The 21770-nt window shown below is 29.2% G+C and overlaps 1 pseudogene; it reads left to right on the top strand.

Annotated features, from left to right (window-relative positions):
* The first annotated feature begins 3230 nt into the window (after positions 1 to 3230).
* Positions 3231 to 8583, top strand: LOC129314900 (uncharacterized; annotated as a pseudogene).
* The last annotated feature ends 13187 nt before the right edge of the window (positions 8584 to 21770 follow it).

Raw genomic sequence — 21770 nt, 5'->3', positions numbered from 1 at the left:
GCTAAAATGACCTAATTACGCTTCATCCATCTCTTTTTCTTTCCTCTCTCTTCCTTCTTTCTTTTCATCTTTCAATTTGCGCTTTCTACTCGAAGTTATTTGCTCTTTCTACTCAAAGTGGTCGATACTTTAGGGCCATAAGCACTTCTAGCATCATAGTTATTTGTATAAGCTCTAGGTCACTTTGTTTTGCAAGTATAAACTTCAAAGAAAGGTAAATACCATAAAAAAAAATAGTTTAGGAAAATTACACTCAATATAAAGTGAAATTCATTCTTCAAATAGATCTATATGCAGTAACAAACCTACATTGTAGTAAGGGTAACTTATCCCCACTCACTTTTACAAAAATTACATGCAAGGTATGTAAAAATATAATTTTGAACCCTACTAGTTTTAATATTTTGACCCTACTGAATTTCAATTCTAATAGTTTGTCCTTGTGCTCCCCTAACCTAAAGGTCTTAAATTTGCCACTACCTATATGAATTTGGTCACTTGTTGCAGAATACTAGAATGGGATGCAAAAGAATAGAAGACTTCACAAGCAAAGGTACAAGCATTGATCTTAGACATGATGAGTGAGCCTCCAAGTAACAAGAAAAAAAGCATCTATCTATTCAACTTCATCAAGCTCAAATTTGTATCAAAAAATCCAATGAATGATTAGTTCTTAAATTTTCAACACTTTTTATTGGGGGGCATATACAGGCTTAAATGGTTAATGAAAATAATTGGATTTTGATTGTTATTTATAAACCTTCTATTGTAAATTTCTCCTTAGCCACTTTATAAACCTACAGAAATTAACAATGCAATCAATCTACACAACTATTAAATCACATAAAGTAATTGCTTAGATTTTGCCAACTTTGAGTTCAAATATTAACAAAAAAAGGTCACATGTTGACAAGTCTAAATTCAATTACTTGCAAGTAAAAATTCATACATTGACAAGCTTTAGTTTAGCTATTCTCAAGTTAAAGTTTATAAAGTGACAATTAAAAGTTTGGTTAGTATATGATTTAAACGCTGAACTATAAAATCCAAAAGTGATTTGAACCTTAACTTTTAAAAGGTACATTTTGAATCCTAAATAATTAAAGTTAGGTAATTGTGCTAAATTGAACAAAATTCACTATCCCTCTCTCTTACTCTCATTTGATAAAAATCAAATATCAGACTTCATTTTTAAAAAACTGACAAACGTTTGTTTCAAATTTTAATAGTGGGACTGCAATTGCCCTCAATTTTAATTCTTTAGAGTTCAGAATGTATTTTTTAAAAGTTTAGGTTTAAATCGTCCTAAATTTATAGTTCAGGTTTCAAATTGCATATTAACCTTTAAAAGTTCATATTTTATAGTTAATGATTGTTGACATATTGACAACTTCAAGTACACATTTTAACAAGCAATTATTCATTTTTTTTTGACAACTTCATATCTCTTAAGACTAATATGCTATCCAACATGTAAATGTAAATAAAAGTGAGATTGCTTTAGGATTGTGTCAATGCTGTCTCGAGTAGCTTTTTGGGGTCAGTGTTGTAAAATGTAAATTATAGTGAAAAAATTTTGGTATATTTTTCACAAGATACTTAAATGAAATTTATAATAGACTATTTATAAATAACAATCAAAGTCTGATCATTTTCCAACAAGATGTTCATCTATCATGCCCATGTGGTTTTGATTGTTGATAAGCAGCATAAGTTAATTGAAAAAATTTTACAATAGAAGGTTCATAAAGAAAACAAAGTCCAATTATCTCCCTTACAACTTTTAGGTCCATTCTCCAAAATTTTCCCTACAATTTACATTTTACAAAAGTGACAAAAAAAGCAACTTAAGACAATGTTCACACAATCCTAAAATAATTACTAATTCCATTTGCATTTGCATTTACATTTACATAGTGGATAAAGAATATTAGTTTCCCAAAAGATAAATGAAAGATATGTGTCAAGAAATAATAATTACTTATTATATATAAATTTGAAATTGTCAAACATGAACCTTTAATTGGAAAAAATCTAAACTTTTACTTGTCACTTTATGAATCTTATTATTTGTGAATATTTGAACTTGTAAATTTTGAATCATGCTTTGTTTAATATCTAAACAGTACATGTCAACAGTGGCAGCTTGTTTCGTCAACTTTGATGGTCCGATTAGTTATCGTGGGCGGCCATCAAGCCTTTATAAATTTAGGTCAAATTACAAAAGAAATTGAGTCAAGATTTGAAACAAAAGATTTCAAATTACAAAGAGTTTAAAGTAGACTTGGATTTGGATTTACAATATTAATTACTCAAACAATAATTTGGCTTAAATCCAATTCAAGTGTATCCAAAAATATTATTAGACATATTTTTAGAAAGAATGCCACTTTGCATTGAATGTAATTTCCTAAATAAATATATTTTGAAAAGTTTTTTATGGGCTTGTTTGAAACCCGCTTTTTTTATTATTAAAAAATTAATATTTTGTAAAACATATTCTGAAAATAAAAATAAAAATAAAAACATGCATTTTTTGCATACTCCCTTGTCGTTTAAATAATATTCTAAAATATTTAAAAGATATTTTTGTTTTTTTATTTTCTAGAATAACATTTGGTTTTGTTTCCTTCAAAAAATATGTTATCAATAATTTTTTTTTTGTTTTTTAGAAAGCTATTCCCAAATTAAGTTACTAAACAAGGCTTACTTTTCTCAAAAGAGTTTGCATTTGCGAAACAATGAATTAGATGTGAATAACCAAGAGTGTTTAAAGCCATAAGGGCATTAACCACTATAAGTAGAAAGAGAATTCAAAAGAGAAGAGAGAGGAGAAAAAGGATAATTGGGTCATTTTAGTTATGTACATAATTGTAAATGAAACCCTTGGATCTGCAAAATCATTTGGTATTATTTATAAATATGTTCCTTCTAAAGGGCTTTTGAATGCAATTCTCTCTTTTATTATTATAATTACGAAATTTGGGTCCTTTTATCTGTAATTTTCCTAAACGAAGACGTGTAAACTCATGAATCCGAAGATTTGGATCTGTCATCTGTTTTCCGATCAATGAATTGAATTAAATATCATGAACGTCATGTTTTGTTTTTGCTTATCGGAGAAGGCAAATCGAAAATGTTGTAGAATTAAGAACTTTTAAAGCGGGGGGTCTGAAAATTATTTCTTCTCAATTTAGTTGAAACTCGTTAGGATTTGGACCAGGATTCTGATTAGAAGTATGGGTCTCACCAATTGGTTCAAAACAAAATAATTGATCCTCTTCTCTGATTCTTCGCAGGTAGTTTTCCTTCCAAATTGTAATTCACAGTTCTCACGTTCAGCGCGTGATATACTACTATTCGTTTGTAGTTCTCTCTTCTTATAACTTTTTCGTGGGATTCGACTGTCATTCTTTGTTTGTTTACCTTTATTTGAATATCAACAATCTAGAGTATAACCCGATTTCACTGAAACTAGTGTTGTCTGCGACAGAAGCTCAAACTATATAAAACACATTTGGGTTTCTCTCTAACGTATGGTGTATCTTGTTTGGCTTGCAATGGTGGATTGGTGCTTCCATGAGATAACCAGCTTACTGTGCAACTATATTCTTTTCTCAGAATATCATATTGTTGGCGTTTCAGATTTTCAGTACGTTCTCAGTGGTTGGGGTTTGTAGTGAACGAGGCTGCCCATTGTCTTGCCTCTATTGCCTTGTACTGTATTTGGTAACACCCTCATCCCCGTAGTTAGGGATTTTGGTCCAAGAAAGCTCTCCTTTAATAGTTGGCGTGGAATGATGGAGTTCCAAGGTGTCTATGATTTGGTGTTATGTAGTTCTTTCTCTTTCCTCATCTCTTGGCTTTCTGTGGTGAAGACTCTTAGTTAAGTTGGTCAGTATATGCACCAGTCTGCCTAGTGACATCTAAAGCACAAATTAACTGTTTCTCTCGTTTTCATTCATTTTACTTATTTTCTAGTGGAAATGAAATGGGGGCCTTCATTTTCTGGACTCCATAATAAATTTCCTTGTAACTGATGCTAGTGAACTTCACTTGCCTGATTTCGGTGTTTGGTTGTGTCAAGACTAAAGGCATTCATTGCTTATTGTACTGAAAGAATTCGAGTGTGTTAATGTTAGTTCCTATAACTTTATGTACTTTATTTACCACATTTTGGCACACATACTGTATTTTTTCCATGTTAAAGTTGAAAAGTAAAATCTTTTCATGGAAGAGATCGTTAAAAATTTGGAAATCTATTTTTATGATATTATGCCTCATATCCTTTCAACAATGAGGCTTCAGAGACAGCAGCAATTGGTTTACATGTTTTAATGTTCTCCATTTTTGTTCAGAGGTGCTGAGCCAAAACAGTTGGCTTTCTCAGCTGCTCTTGGCATTACGTTGGGAATATTTCCTATATGTGGTACGTTATTATTAAGCATTTCTAGATTTTTGAAAAGTTAATTTCTGTGAAATGCATGGCAGAATTACTAATGAATGAGACCATTAGTTACACGGATATTCATTATCATTCTATTGTCTTTCTTCTTATTCATTGCTACTAAACAATCTTCATTATGTTGGAATTAGAAATTTTTCCCTTGTAACCAATATTCATGTTGTTTAGTTTGCATGATAGGAAGCAGTGTCCTAGTTTCATGCTCAGAAACTTCCCTGAACTTTTGTTGATCTTCTAACGAGGACCAAGTAATATGAGACACCTAAGTCCTACATCAAGTAACATAGACTGCCCAATGGGTTCTTAAATTAGGCAGCTCTCACCTTAATAGCTATCTTTTGGGAAAATGTTGTTCACCTTGCTTAAACGCCTATCATTGGTATGAGAGCTATTGGTCAGTTGCTACAGGAAGGGTTCTATGTTTTTGACTAGTGGATGGCTGAGTGAAATGTCACAAAGTAAGCTTAAGGATGTCAGCCTTCTAAGGGTTAGCCAACTGATTGGAAAGTAGTATGGATGTCTAAACCTTGTATTGAGTAATATGAACTATTCAATGGAATGCTTAAATAAAATGGTTTTCCCATCTCACTAGCTAGAAGAAGGGTTTCTGGCCTTGCTTGAGTGCATATCATTCGGTAATAGAACTGGTGGTTGGCTGCTACTTGTAGAAAGTTTTGACTAATAAAGTTTGAGTGAAGTGTTGCATAGTGTTGCCACTAGATGTTTGGTTACAAGGGATGCCAATTGATAAGGTCCAAGGTCATGGATGCCTAAAGTCCGTGATTGAGTAGTATGTCTGGGTGCTCAATTGAGTATTTAAGCAGAGTTTATTTTTGAGGAAGGTTTGTCCACCTTGCTTGAGTGCTTATTTGTTCCCTCTGATTGACAATGTTAAAGTTTGACAAGTGTGATGCAGTTATGAAGAAAAGGCTATATACCTGCCGAAATGAGTAGTATTTTATTTTAAATTTAGCAGGTATTATAGTGAGGGTGATGACATAAATATACTTTTTAATTTTAACTATTTCATCAAACAACTGAGGAGATGCTAGATGATAGGATTGGTTGAATGTTCAAGTGATGGAAAAATTAAATTGGCTGCTGCATAGAGTGCCCTTTTTTATATCATTAGTAACTAGTTGTTCAGTAAGGTTAGAATCGATGCTGCCATGCTAATTTATTAGTTGAATCTTATACAACTACTGCATAATGTAAGTTAGAGTGAGTTTTGGTTTCCCAACTCTAATCAACTAGTCTTGCATGATCGCACATAGGTAACCCCGTTTAATAATATTGATAGCTCTGCATAGTCAGTTATATGAAATATCCAAAACAGTACCTACAGAAGTTAGGGAGATGCAGCTCATGGAAAATGAAGATTTGTATGGTTCAATGTTAACTGTGTTTTATTTCATCATGGCCAAGGAGCAGTTTCATAGTTCTACTAATTATTAGCTGACATAGTTCCATGATGTTTTACTATGTTTCACATACAAGCTTATTTTATGATGCAGGTGTCACCGTATTCCTTTGTGGGATGGCTATTGCATTGCTTAGATCACTTTGTCATGCTCCAACTTTAATGCTTGCAAACTTCATTGCTACTCAATAGAGTTGAGGTGCTGTACATTCAAAATTATCCATTTGTATTGTTTTTTTATGGCAATGGTGATTCGGTGATTTGTTTATTTTCTCAAGTGTTTTGTCAAATATATGATAAACAACTTCCGTATGTCTTTATAAAGAGGACTTTCTTATTTCTTAGTTTCTTAAGGCAAATTGTTGATTGCAATTTGCATCATTAGAACACTTTGTGACAATTGTGTATGTAATATACAATAGATAGTCATGCATTGTTGTACACCATGATGATTATGGGGACGCTGCAATGTAATTTTTACTTTCAGAAAATAGGGTGCAAATAAAATCATAGCAAATAGTTCTAGCATAGGCATATCCTATTTAGCTAGGGAGTCCCCACAGCCAAATACAAACCCTACCCTTATCTATGTTTGTATTAAAATTCTTCAGGGAATAAGGGTCCATTTCTTTCAGCTTATTTTATGAAAAAAATCCCTTTTTTATTGGGAAAAAAAAAAGTACTTTTGAGAAATTTTAGAATATTTATTTTGAAAAATAATCAAAATCTAAGAAAAATCTGATTCTTGTGAGAAAACTATTCTGAATTGCTTCTGATTGTTTTTGAGAAGCACTTTCGAATAAAATATCCTTTTATGATTGTAATCAAGCATGGAATACTTCTGCTTTTCATAAAATCCTTAAACAACAAATTTTCTTTTTAGACATCTGAAAATTACTTTAAAAAAAAAGTTTAAACGAAATGCGCCAAGTGTATAAGTTTTGAACTCTTTAAAAATTTGAGAGAATGCAAAATATCTCCTGATTAGGCTCATATTTCTTTCCACTTTCCTTATATGTCGGGTATTCAATTTTATGGCCCTTCTCTTGTAATGGCTCCCTGCGCCCCATGGGGCATATTTTTGGACGTTTCACCTATTTTGTTTTTATTTTGATTTCTTCTAGTGAGGAACACTGATTTTAATTTATAATTTAATTTTTTATGGCATTTTCAGTCTCATTGTGCCTTTCTGCGGTTCGGTGAAGTTATCTCCGGGGGACCTCATTTCCCTTTGACGTCTGATGCTTTGAAGAAAGTTCTAACTGGTCAAGCTTCTTATGAAGTTTTCTCAAGCATTGCCCATGCGGTAGGCACGATAACAATTTTTTTTGCATTTGCATCAAACAGACAGATATGTTAGGCACATTCACAACAAACAAAATTAACTGTGATTCCTTCTGTACCAATTGTGGTGTGCGTGGTGCCTTTGGATTTTAACGAAATTAGGAGGATAGCTTTTGACACTCTGATGGAATCCAACAGATACTGATATTATGATGCCTTTATTCGTTTTGCAATCATAGAAAGATTAGAATTGACAGATTCAAGGATTTACAGAAGGTAATATAAAATGCTGAATGAGAAAGAAACAGACATCCTCTAGCTTTTTCAAAAGGCTGGAGAATCTCCATCAGCAGCCAATTCTTCCTTGTTCCATTCCTGACAGACCCCTTACAATCTATCCCCTTTTGAACCAATTCGTCTCTCTCTGTGGGTTCACTCTCTTCCCCAGGATTCGCTGCATATTTTGTTGCAAGACTTCTTTGCTTGGCTCTTCTGAAATGAGTTCAGACCTTGTCCACTGCTTCGCTCGCTCAGGCGCAATTCTCTTCTTTCTCACTTCACTTCTTTTTGTTATAGGTCTTCAATATCGTAAGTCCAATGACGCTGCGTCCATCATATTATTCCTTTATTTTCACTGACCGAAAGTGTGACTAGAGAAAGAATCTTGACTGAGTTGAATAAACCTAGTTTATTGGAAGAAATGGTGGTGTTGCATGCTTCGTAGAATCCTTTGGTGGATTGGGGGGGGGGGTTCATTGGTCGTGATAAATCGTGAATATTGACCTGTGAATCCCCGATTTGGCTTTAAATGGCATCTTTATGAGCCAGTGATCTCAGACAGGCAGACCTAGTTAGTTTATTAAAGAGGAGGTAAAGGAAGACAAAAAAAAAACTTATAAAAATTGTTAAACGGGATTTTTTGGTTAACAATATTTCCAAAAGTTTAGTTTGCTAATAGAAAATAATGGTGTTTACACACGGTCCATGTAGCTGACGTCAGTTATGAGACTAGGCTTCTTGTTTTTGTTGTTGTATCACAATTTGAGCTATCTATCATAGAACGGAATGATGCCACCTTCACTATTCATGAAGCGTTATAGACAATTAATCTGTATTATGATACTGGTCCATTCTTAACATCATGTTAATTATTGAAATGTCATCATAATTCATCAGTGATATCCTCGACCCATTATCTATATTTTATTATTGATACAAAAATAGTGCATGATGAACTTCTGCAGATAGTAGGGTGGCTTGTTGCTTGTTGCAATCGCCATTTATTATTGGAACGCTGTACATAGTATTTATACCGTGCTTCAAGATTCTGGTTCGAAAGTTTGGCACTGTTCCTTCAAGTCCAAAGAAGGGTCATCCAAGCTCAGAAATCAAGCTAAAGGTCAGAGATGTTTGAAAATTGGCAGGGTATAGAAAGTTCATAGTCGCTTTACGTAGCTAAGTGAGAATACTGATCATTCATTCATTTAACGTTTCCTTAATGATAGCAACATTGTACATAAATGATGACCCGTGTCACTGAGCTTCTTCTTCTTCTTCTTGCTGTAGCAGTAGACGTGTGATTATTTAACTGACAACCAGAAAGGGGATTTCCAATGTTCTACATTGATTTCTGTGCATTTGTTTGTGTCCCAAAAGATTAGGTTGGGAGAAATGCTCACATTAGCATCCAAGAGGGACGCAAACATGATTTCTTTTAAGAGGACAATACTTGAGGGTAATTGAAAAAAAAAAAAAGACTAGGCTTGGCTGGGCGGAGAGTTGAGGTTAACTCAATAGCGTCTCGTCTACATGCCCCTTCCAATTCTATATAAAGTCACTTTGGATAAAAAAAATATAAATCATTAATTACTTTCTTTCAATTTTACCTTTTACAATTTACCATGTGTGGACTAAAAAGAACGTGAGGAGATGTTTTTAAAAATGATGCATTTAATCAAAGTATATTGGAATTTTTTTTTAGATAATATTAATAATTTAACTGTCTTTTTTTGATCCAGGTGAAGTAATTCAAAGTGACTTACATAAGTGCTGTTCTATTGGAGGGAATTTTATTCAAGACATAATTGAGCAATAAATGTGAGCATCTCTTTCAACAAGAATTCAAATTTGGATTTGTTACATTATAAAGGATTAATCACTTCTATTAGATTCAATCCCATTAATAACTTAGGGTATGGAATTGGTTGCCCAATAAAAGACCAGGGCCTAAACCACTTACAAAAATTGAAGTTTTGTATGTTAGTAGACTGATTCATTACAAATTGCAACAAGTGGATCCAATAAAATAATAACATTAATAATTTAATTATATTTTTTTAGGTTTAGATGAAGTAGTTCAAAGTGATTTATATATATGATTAGATAGATTATGAGTTTGTATTATCTTATAATTTTTCACAATTATCATTCATAATACATCATACATAATTGTAAATTGACTTTATGCTCATCATAAAAAATTTGAGCATTCAAACTTTTAATTTTGTGTAAAATTTTAAAATGATTTTAACTTGATATTATTATATAAAAGTAATGCATAATTTAAGTATTTGAAATTTTAGAAAATGTTTCTTTAAATTAAGCAAATATTGTTTGGAAGCAAGGAATTATATTTTTGCTAATAAATAAAATTGATTTCTTATTTTATTTTAAACTTTGGGAAACTATAACTATTTGCCCCATACTTTTAGTATGTTTTGGTATTAGTCCCTTTAAAAAAAACAAACCTTTAAGTTTTACATATTTCCAACATTAGTCCTTATATTTTTAAATCTAAACTTTTTATCTTATAAGAACTTAATTTTGACTAATGTGTACATGAATTTTTTTAGTGAAAAAAGTGTACGTAAATTTTATTACTTATTGTACTTGTGCTAACTTGTTAAATTATAATGAAATGGATAAAAAATAAGTAAAGCGCAAAAAAGAAAACAAGCAATAAATCACAATTCTTAAATTTGCAATGGATAAAGCTTCAACATGAAGAAGATAGACAACTACGGCGGACAGGCAAAAAGGGTCAGTGATCATTTTATTCATACAACATCTAATTTATCAAAATCTTATCAACTCGGCAATAGAATTAACACTTAACAGAGTTTTATACACATCAATATATTTAATTCCATCATTGACCGTAAGGACCAAAGTTGCAGACAAATAAAACTTAAGAGACTTGGATTAACGAAAAGAAAATATAAAAATCAACACCAAAACATTCTAAAAGTATAAGAACTAATGGTTATATTTTTCCTTTAACTTTTTAATAATTTATGTATGACTAGGCCAAACTTAATATTGTATACTGGGCCAACCTGATTAGGCTTGGGTGTATGCATATAGATCAGAGGTAGAACCGTCAATTAAAGCCAAGCCTGTAGGACTGGCTCTTTTAAGCTTGAAAAAATTGAGGGCCAAGTTGCTATTTTGATTTTCAAAAAGGTAAATAAGGCTTGAAAGGATTGGCATTTTTAAGCCCGAAAATAAAAAGGCTGGCCCTTTAGGGTCAAGGCAAGCCCTTTTAAGCCCTAATATATTTTTTAAAAAATAACATAAAAAATAAAAAAAAGACACCACATCACTTAAACTCAGCACTTGTTCTCTAATTCAAAAAGTAGACACGCACATTATTATTTGCTTACTTTAAATATTTCTGCATTCTTTAAATACCTTGAAATTATAATTTTGGTTCATTATTTATTGCAATAATGAGGATGAAGAAGAAAGATATGAAAAGCTTAACATATTTGCCATTGATGAGAATCCACAAGGAGAATGATCGAATCATATTGATATTGATGATAATGAAAATCATCAAAATTTAGCTGATGATGCTACCAACATGTAATTGATATTGAAGTTGATTTTTGGGATGTTATTTTTTTATCAGACTTAAAATTTTTTGTTGTGTAAATTAATTTTATTTTATTTTTTAAGATTTAATATGATGTGTAATAACTTTGTAAGGATTTTAAATATTTTTTAAAATTTTTAAATTAAAAAATTAAAAAAAATAATTACAGCCGAGGCCTTGAGGGCCGACCCTTCAGCCCTAAGGGCCAGATCCAAACTGTTAAAAATAGAGTTTTGAGATATAATCGGACTTAAAAGAATTAGCTTATTTAGACCCTAACCCTTGAAGGCCAGCCTTTTAGGGTCGGACTAGCCCTAATTGATACCTCTAATCAAAGGGATGATAGTCAACCTAATCTTACATGGGACTTTGTACATCCCCATTTATCATGAAATTTTTTTATATAATAGAAACTTTTGTCTTTTATTCTAAATTGCTTCAATTTCTTTATGATAGATGAAAGTTTTTTCTGTGCCCGATTGACAATGAGATCAAGGCAAAACAAAAAATAAAAGAAGAAAAAAAAAAAAGCAAAGAAAAAGGTGAGGATGATATTATTGGATATGGAACCAAATGGTTTGATAGCAAAAAAAAAATTAGAAAATTGTAACAGATAAATTAAATAAAAGGATAACTTGAGACGTGACCAATATTATTATTCTAAAGAATAATTCTCCTGCACAGATGCACCTGTGAAGATTAGTGTACTGTAGATGTATATTTGAAGATTCATTTGCTCCATGCAAATGTTGGGGAAAAAAAAAGTTCAATCACACATCTTGTCTCTTAGTTTGGACATTGTTTTATTCGAATTTATTTTGTTACCCACAAGTATCATTTTATCGAAGATAATTTCTGTTTGAAGCACCATCTAATATTAAATATGTGTCTCTTCCAGTAATAATTTGAACATTATTTTTTTTATATTGTGAAGGACTTGCTCCTTTTACTAAACTTAATCCCATTAGTTTTTATTAGAATTTTTTTGGTACAAGTTTTTATTCGAATTTTATACGGTTAATGTTAGCGTCTTATTGGACCCACTGATTGTAATTTGTAATTCAACAGTTCACTATCACACAAAACCTTAATTTTTATAAGTGGTTTAGGCTTGAAAAGTTGGATCAACGAAACTGATCTTTTATTGGGCAACTAATTCCATCTTTAATTCTATACCCAATATTGAAGCTGAATTTAGTAGAAGAGGCTGATTCCTTGTGTGGTGAATCAGCATTTAAATTTCTATTAGGAAATGTACTTACATTTAGTGTCCGATAATATCTTGAACATGATTGCCTTCAATAGGAAGATACCTATAAGAAAAAAAAATTCAATACCCTAAATTACCAAAAGGTTGGGGTTAGCAGAATTAATTAATCATTTACAATATGATGAACTAATATTTAAATTTTTATTAAAAGACATATTCACATTTAATCTTAGCAGTGCTTTGAATATGATTGATTCTAGTACAAGGATAACTGTGCATAATAAAAAAAATTTCATGACCTACTTTTAAAAAAATTTCCCATACATATGATTGAGACTTTCACGAATTCAATTTCATACTTTTTTGCCTTGATTTGAATATAACAGTTACAATCAGGCCGAAAGTGGGGAAAAACAACTACACTTTTTTTTTTTTAACTCTTTTTTCAAAACAAGAGGGAATATTAAATTATAGTAAAAATGACAATTAAGGATCCTATTAGAGAATTAATACAAAATAAGAATCTTCAAATTGTAAATATTAAAGTTTTAACAGTAAACCGTCAAATATGGTGGTGGTGGTGATAGTAAAAATGCCTTGTTATTTAAAAATTAATCCAATGAGCAAGCATGTAACTCATACCCCATAAAGTGTTGCTATCATAGAATTATCTAAATTAGACGCCTCATGTTTGGCGGTTAAGTCATGCTACCTTTTAGTTCTTGAAATTTATTTTTATTTTGGTGAGTCTTGATATCTTACTCGCATTTTTTTTTTTATATAAAAACAACATAACTATGCTAAATCTTGTACATTTACTTTTATGGATATCAAAACAAATAAGAAAAATTATATACAAATCTCACTCAGTATAATTAATTATTCTAAAGTTTATTGTCATTTTTTCAAGCTTAGTTGTCAGTGAACTTTGAAGCGATTAATTGTGTTGAGTGGGACGTTACAACAATTCTCCCAAAACAAATAAAAACGTTTTTCATTAATAATTCAAAAAATTCCTACAAGCGCGGGTCATGTAATTAAATAACAATTTTTTTTAAAAAAAATTGTTTCAAGTAAAAACATACAAAAACCAAAAAGAAAAGTTGAACTCTCAATATTGAAAATGAAACGTTTTGTACTCAATCTTTTGTCAAAATAAAAATGAATAGTTTTATGCAATTAATTGACTATATCCAATTAATCAACCTAGTAAAACTTAAAAAAAAAAACAGGAATATAACTTAAATAAACTCTGAATTCTTTTGGGCCACGACGTTGAAATGAACCCAGGCCTTCTTTATTTCAACCACACATCTCAGTGTCCCTTCTTTTATTCGACTTTGATAATGTTAATGACTTAATGTTTGTCTTTTGTTGGGCCCACTGATTTTAACTTGTGATGAATAGTCTATTACCGATTACCAAACAAAAACAAATTTTCTGTGGCTTTAGACATGAAAAAGTTTTTTTGTTTTTTTCTCTTTAAATTTTTTGGGATTGAAAAAGTTGGATCCACAAAACTGATCTTTCATGAGACAACCGATTCCATCTTCAATTTCATAACTAATATTTAAAAGTTTCCTTTAAGTGATTTAGACCTTTTTCATGAAAACTGATCTTTCATTGAACGGTGTATTTCATATTCAACTTTAATTTTCACACCCCTTTGCCTCGATTTGAACCAAATATAAAATATTTAAAAATAAAGATATTTTTACTATTTATAAATTGCAAAAAATGTGACCTATTTCAAGTTACATGCAATCATGCAAATGCACAGGATCACTTTAGCTGTATAAATATGATCAATAATAAGTTGAATAATATATGGCTTATAATGAGTAGTATAATTTGCAATCAAAATATAGTATCAAAAAAATTATATGCAATTATGATTAATATGAAAGATAGTTAAAGAATATATTGTGGTTGAAAATTGGAAGACAATTAATTAGTTTAGTAGAGAGAATGCTACATTGATGAAGAGACTCATTAATAAATTAATGTCTAATATCTAAAGATTGGAAAATTATTTTAGATTATGTTCATGAGAAAGTCAATTATTGTGCAAATAGAGAATTATTAAGTATGCCTATAATCTTAATGATGATATTTTGTATTTCTTATACGTGTAGGATGTTTAGTGACTTATGAAAAGATCAAATGCTTTTTCTAGAAAGCGGCATGAGGTAGAATTCAAACTGGATTTCATAACAATCAAAATCAAAAAAGCTAACCACTTAGAGACAGGTATAGCAAAAGAAATTAGTATTTTATAATGTAATAAATTAATATTTAAATTCTTACTAGAAGAGGCACCCATGTCTCAAATATGATTATCTCTTATAGAAGGATACATATGAGTAATTAAAAAAATAAAAGAATTAAAGGGCATTTTTGCCCTTTAATGTAAAGCATAAATCTTTAGAAGTGCCTAGTATTTTAAATTTTTTTGTAGAGCAATTTTGCCCTTCAACTGTTGAAAATAATGCACTAGGCATCCTACCATTTAAAAAGTCAACTTTAAATGTTAGTTGACTTAAAAATTATAGAAAAGAATTCATAAAATTACACAAAAGTATCCTATAAAAAATTAACATTAATTAAGTCTTTTAATATATAAATGTTATTTCTCATCCATGTAAAAGATCAAAAATACAATTTTGACAAATGATTATTTTAGGGACTTAATCGATATTACTTTTCATATGAGGTACTTATTTGCAATTTTGAGTCCTTTTTGTAATTTTTAGGCCCCCCTTTTTTTGTAATTTTAGGATACTAATAGTCAAAGTTAATTTTTTAAACGTTGGAGTGTTCAATGCATCATTTTTAAAAATTAAAGGATAAAATTATACTATATAAAAATTTAGGATACTAAATATTTATGAGTAAATAATTGAGGACCAAAATGAAAAACTATATATTTAGGAGTGCAATCTCTATGCTTTTGATTGCGCTTTGAAAGTGACTACTCTCCCCATCATTAGAGACTACCATTGAGGCTAACCTAATCAAACCAACTATATGAGCACCAACTTCTTTTGATTGTCTTTGTGGAAATGGATCCTTGAGAATGCAATAAAAAAAAAAAAGCAAGGAACAACATGAACAAGGAGGGTATCTTAGGAAAGGGTCTTCGCTCAGGTTTGTTGGATGATCTAGAAGAATAGACACGCATAGCATTCTCAACTATGCACACAGTTAACAATGAAATAAGACTAGAATTGCTCAAAGACAACTTAGAAAGAAAGCAAAACACAGAAAGATCAAGTTGGAGAAAACTAGACCCCGAGTATATTAGACTAGATGTGGATGGATCAATTAATTTTTAAAGCCGAACAACCTTCAGAGGCCTTATACGAGATGAGAAAGGTAATTAGAGATACAACTTCATAAAGAATTGCGATATTGCTCGATTACAATTGCGAAAATGATGGTCATTAAAGAAGGCTTGAATGTTAGTAGGTTTGGGCTCCCTTTTTATGTAGAAAGAGGCCTAATATTAAAGTTTATTATGACTCTCACTAACTAAAGTTGAGAGAGATCATATTAGGTTATAAGAGAGAGGTTATGTTCAAGATTGAAGAGCAGCCATTTAAGAGGAAAAAAAGAAAGAATGTTATTTTCAAATGTTTCTTAGAAAAATCTTAGTAAATCTGCACTTACAAATTTGTTAGTAGTTGAATTGGGTTGAAATTTGGTCAATGGATTTAAAACATATTGTTCTTCACTTTCAATAGTTAGATTATTGATTCATTGTCTGATGTGAAAGTAATTTACTCACCATTTTGCCCTTGGTTTTGCATGTTTTTCATCCTTTTTGTGTAAACTTGTTGTTTTGGTATTTTGGTTGGTTGTTTGCATTTGTTTGTGCATTGAGACTTTCTTATACTCTGTTTTGATCATAGTGAAACTATTTTTCATTGGTAAGTGGTTTTTAACCTTATATTGAGAGGTTTTTCATATTAATAATTTCGAATGTCTATGGTTGAATTGTACAATTTATTTTGCTGCTATATATTTGTTTCATTACTCCTCTAAAATTATAGTAAGTGATGAGAATTTATTTCTACTACATATAAATTATTAGGTTGTGCTTCCTCATTTAGCCTTTGATGGGACAAAGAATATAGGAGGGTCAGACCAAAGTGTTGCTTGACCTCTTAAATATTCAAAACGGAAATATCTAACTTTCAACACACCGTGAGAGATAATATAACTAAACATGAGTGATTGAGATGTCCTATAACTATATCATCATAGTTCATGATTTCCCAATCCAGATAAGAGCGATTGAAAAATTGTGAACTTTCTATTTTCCAATTTATCCAAACTTCTCAATTGTATTATTTATAAATTATTATTAACATATAGGCCAGTCAACAAACCCCATGTTTTATGGAGCCCACATTTATAATTATCGTTTTCATCATCTATTGCTGTTGGGGTCCTTGGAGTGAACTGTATGGCTCGGAATCATTTGACTATTCTTAAAATATGCCAAATTCTCTTAGAACTCACATCAAATATCACATAAGCTATCACGAAATAATATTAGAGGAGCATGTGGTTGAAAAAAATAGAAAAAATGTAATCAGCAGCCTTTATTTTTTATTAGATTTTGCTTTTAGTTATTTTTTTTTCAGTGTTTTCAATCTTTATCAAATTTTACTTTTAATTCTCATAATTTTTTTCAATCCTTATAGGGATTGAAAATATAGAAAAAGATACAAGAACTAAAAGTAAAATTTGATCAAACTATAAGAATTTATGATTATATTTTTTTCAAAAAATAAAAGATCAAGAAAATTAATTTTAAACTTTTAAAGGTGGGAAGATTTTGTACTGTAATTGTCTCAAAGTTTAAGGTACTTTTATATATTTTAGCCTAAAACTATTTTAATTTAGAAAAGAAAGGGTGGGAACAAAAAGAGGATACAAATTAAATTTGTATATCTTGTATAGAATTTTTAAAGGGTTAATGAGCATTATAAATCTTGAAATGCTGCGCGAAAAGCGTCTTAAACCCTAAACTTTTATAATGTGCAAAATGAATCATAAACTTTTAAATTTATAGTAAATTAAACTCTATTATTATCTTTTTATTAACACTGCTATTATTCACCATGGGGCTCTGTCAAGTGCTGACGTAGCAATCTCTTACTGGGTCATTTTTTAATTAGCGCCATGGACTCTAAACTATTACATGAATAGCATCTTGGACCTTGAACTTTGAAATTTCAAGCAAATTACCTCCATGGTTTTATATATAGAGCGTTGACTATTATATAAATCAAATTAGCCTTAATATAATCCGCTATAGTGAAGCATCGTTGGCCGTGGTGAACAACACATAATTTTGTAAAATGATATTTTTTACCACTTTTTTGCAATATTTTCCAAACAATTAGTATCTCATATTTTTTTATACTCTATAATTCTAATTTAGTCTTATTTTAAGTAATGTTTATTTATTTAATGATGAAAACTTGATATTCCATTTAAAAAAAGTTTAAGTATTAAAGGATTTTATAAATGATAGATGTGAAAGCGATAATTTCATCAACAAATTTAAAACCTAAATTAATCAGTTACTTAAAATTCTTTTATATTTAAACTTCTTTTCTAATAAGATTTCAAGTTTTCACCATTAAATAAATAAAAATTATTCAAAATGAAGATAAATTAGAGTTGTAGAATGTATAGAAATATGATATACCAATCGTTTGGAACACATTGTAAAATGGGGTAAGAAAATCACTTCACAAAATTATGAGTCATTTGCCAAAGCTAACAATGCATTCATCATGGTGGATCATGCTAAGACTAATTTAGTATACATAATAGTCAAAACTCTATACATAAATGATGAATATGATTTGCTCGAAATTTTAAAGTTGAAAGTTTAGAATGCTACTTGCATAATAGTTTAGGGTATGTGGTGTTAATAAACAAATGATACATTAGTAAGGGATTGCCACATCAGCATTTGACTGGGCCCCATGGTGAACAATAACGGTGTTAACAAAAAGATAACAGTAGGGTTTAATTTGTTATAAATTTAAAAATTTTGGATTCATTTTACACATTTTAAAAGTTTAGGATCCATGATGTTTTTTAGGGTTCAAAATGCTCATTAATTTTTTTTAAATGAGTTGTATTGTATGCTGACATTGATGGACAAAAAATTATTAAATATTGATATAAGTGATATCATAAATCTTATAACAATTAATACACACAGAGATACAATTAATACATACATAATTTTTGCTGAATTCCAAATTTTTTTAATAAAGAATGAGTTGCAAATATTGATTTAAATGGTTAGATAATACCTTGATGAATTCGCTCAAGTGAACATGGGCCCAACTTGCGTTAAACAATTATTTAATTAAATGATTATGGTGGTGATAAAGCAGTTAGACAACTATCTAAAAATCCTTATCGTGAAATATGGGAGGTACTTCAAACTAAATTATCTCTAAAAAAAATTATATTTAAATTTCACATAAAAAAATTTATTATCAAAAAATCTCATAAATTTTATAAAATATTTTCAAGTATCAAATTTTATACATTTATAATTTAACTAAAGGTATTGATAACTGGACAACTATCATTTACAACTTGTAAAAGATTTGTATGAGATATTAATAGCAAGTTATAAATAATCGTTGCCTAATTATCAATGCCCTTAAAGGATTTGTGTGAGATATTAATAGTAAGTTATAAATAGCCGTTATCCAATTATCAATGTTCTCAGTCAAGTTGTAAATATATAAAATTTGAAACTTGAGAGTATTTTGTAAAATTTATGAGACCTCTTAATAATAAATTTTCATACGTAAAATTTAGATGTAATTTTCCCTTATATGTACTATGAAACCATATTCAAACTCATAACTATAACATGGGTTTCATGTAGAGCCGGTAATTCGGGTCGAGCCCAAAGGGCTAACCTAAACCCGCCTGAAAAAAGTTATGGTCAGACTTAAAAATGATATTTTATGTTCGGGCCTAGCCTAAGAAAATTAAGGCCAAAATATTAGGATCAGCCTTAAAAAATGATATTTTATGTTCGGGCCTAGCCTAAGAAAATTCAGTCCAAAATACCCGTATAAGTTTTTTTATTTTTACAAAATATATAAAAAATAATAAATACTAATTAATTATTTAAGTTTTAGATCATTTTATATTAAAATATCATATATTTGAGTTATATACATCATCTAAGTATAAAAAATATATTTTTTAAAATAAAATAATTAATTTTAAAGTAAAAAATTTAATTAAAAATGATTTTAAAAATAAAAATTGAATATTTGAGTTGTCCAAAACCCAAAAAAAATTGAGTCGAACTTAATTATTGAAGCTTTTTAAAGAGTTATGCTTATTTAAATTTGGCTTATTCGCCAATCAAAAATTTCAATATTAGTTCCACGTGTGGCAGAAGTTTCATCATCACCGAAAGTATGTTTTCGGATGCTAAATTCCTACGTTTGTAAATTGTAAATTGAGATTTACATGTCTTATTTAAAATTAAAATTTTAAACATATCATTATTTAAATTAATATTTACAATTGATTTTTTAAAAAAAATATCAAAAACTTAATTATCATTAATTCTCTTTTTTATATAAGAATTAATTTTCATTTTCCCTATAAACATATATGTATGCATCTGTGTACACACACAATAAATTATTGATAACCAGAAATTTTCTATTGCATCTATTTTATTAATATTATTCAATTTCGTTGGTAGTCCAAAGAAAGGGAGTTGGATGAAGCCCGCTTCCGCATCGCGCGAATTTTGAATAGTTTAAATTTAATATTTTTTATTTTAAATTTTTAAAAATGAAAAATTATATAACTTTTAAATTTTTTTAATAAATTTGTTTATTTGTCTGTAACTCTGTATAATTCAGAGTTAATATAAGTGATCCATATTTAATATTAAATATTTTATAAATTTACTTTTTAGGTATATTTAATATCAAAATTTTTAATAAATTTGTTCAACTGTCTGTATAATCCAAATTTAATATAAATTGTTCATATTCAATATTAAATATTTTATAAATTAAATTTTTAAATATATTTAAAAAATTTTAATAAATTTGTTCATCCGTCAGTACAGTCCAAATTTAATATAAATGGTCCATATTTAATATCAAATATTTTAATTAACTTTCTAAATATATTTTGAATAATATATGTTCAATATTAAATTTTTTTATAATTTTTATGAATTAAATATGGACTATTCATATTAAATTTAAATTATTCAGATTGATAATCAAATTTATTAAAATTTATTTAATTTTTTATTTTAAAATATATGAAATAAAGAAATAAAAACAATTAAATTTGAACCGTTCAAATGTAGATCTAGATGGTTGGACGGTTCAAATTTAATACAGGGGTGGGAGGAAGGGGTGGCATGAGGAGAGAAACCGAGTCGGAAGGAAAGCATAGCAATTAAGTGTTTGGGATGTCAAATAATAAATGCCGGAGGGATGCTTCCATATTCCACCAAACCACACCCGCATTTGGTGACAACATTTATTTTATTTTATTTTATTTTTTTAATAATAAAAAGAAAATCAACACAGCATAGAAAAAAAAAAAGACAACATTTCGTCTACGAAAGAAATATCATATGGGAGAATGACAAATATATCCTGAAATATCAATTAATTTAATTTATATCTCAAATGTTAACTTCCAAAAATTTACAAGACCTGTTTTTATTTTTGCAATTTTATTATAAAAAAATTGTAATTTATATTTCAAATTTTAACAAGAAAAATAAATTTTTTTACTTTTCAATTAAATTAAAATTTAAAAAATAAGTTGCTAATTCATTATAATAAAATTATAAAATTGAGAGCCGAACTTGTAAATTTTTAAAATTTAACACTTGAAATTTATGTTGAATTAATTGGTTCTTTTGTGACTCCTCTATCATTCTCCCAGATCATATTGTCTATTCACCAACAAAAAAAAAAAAAGAAATATCATTTTGTCTGCTAATCAAATATGGTTTTTATAACGAAAGCTACCACTCCCTAATTAACAAGGAATTTAGGATTAAATAAATAAAGATATTATTTTGAATAATGGTTCTATATGCAAGTCTGGCATATGAATCAACGATATTAACACATTCGTATTAGTATTATTATATAAGCATATGTCATCAACTTCTTTTTTTAAGTTATGTCGGACCTTAGCTATCTTTGTTTTTACTTAAAAGAAAATGGACACATGTTAGTATTATCCTCCGTGCGTGTGTATTAGATTTATCTGTGTGACATGCACTATTAAATCAGATATTTAAAGATTATCGGGTTTAATTATGCGGCAGTTCTTTCAAAAACGTTTTCTTACATTCACATATCAAGGTGAAGCTAATGTTTTTATTTTGTATTAAAAAAATTAATATTATTAAAGGAAAAAAAAATACTAACATTACAATGTTAAAGTAGTTGCAAAAAACAAAGGAAAG

This window comes from Prosopis cineraria, unplaced genomic scaffold (assembly GCF_029017545.1).
Source record: "Prosopis cineraria cultivar Desert tree isolate PC_DT_omini unplaced genomic scaffold, ASM2901754v1 PC7, whole genome shotgun sequence".
NCBI classification, from domain to species: Eukaryota; Viridiplantae; Streptophyta; class Magnoliopsida; order Fabales; family Fabaceae; genus Prosopis; species Prosopis cineraria.
Note: the sequence above shows the minus strand (reverse complement) of the source record. Positions and strands in the feature narration are given on the sequence as shown.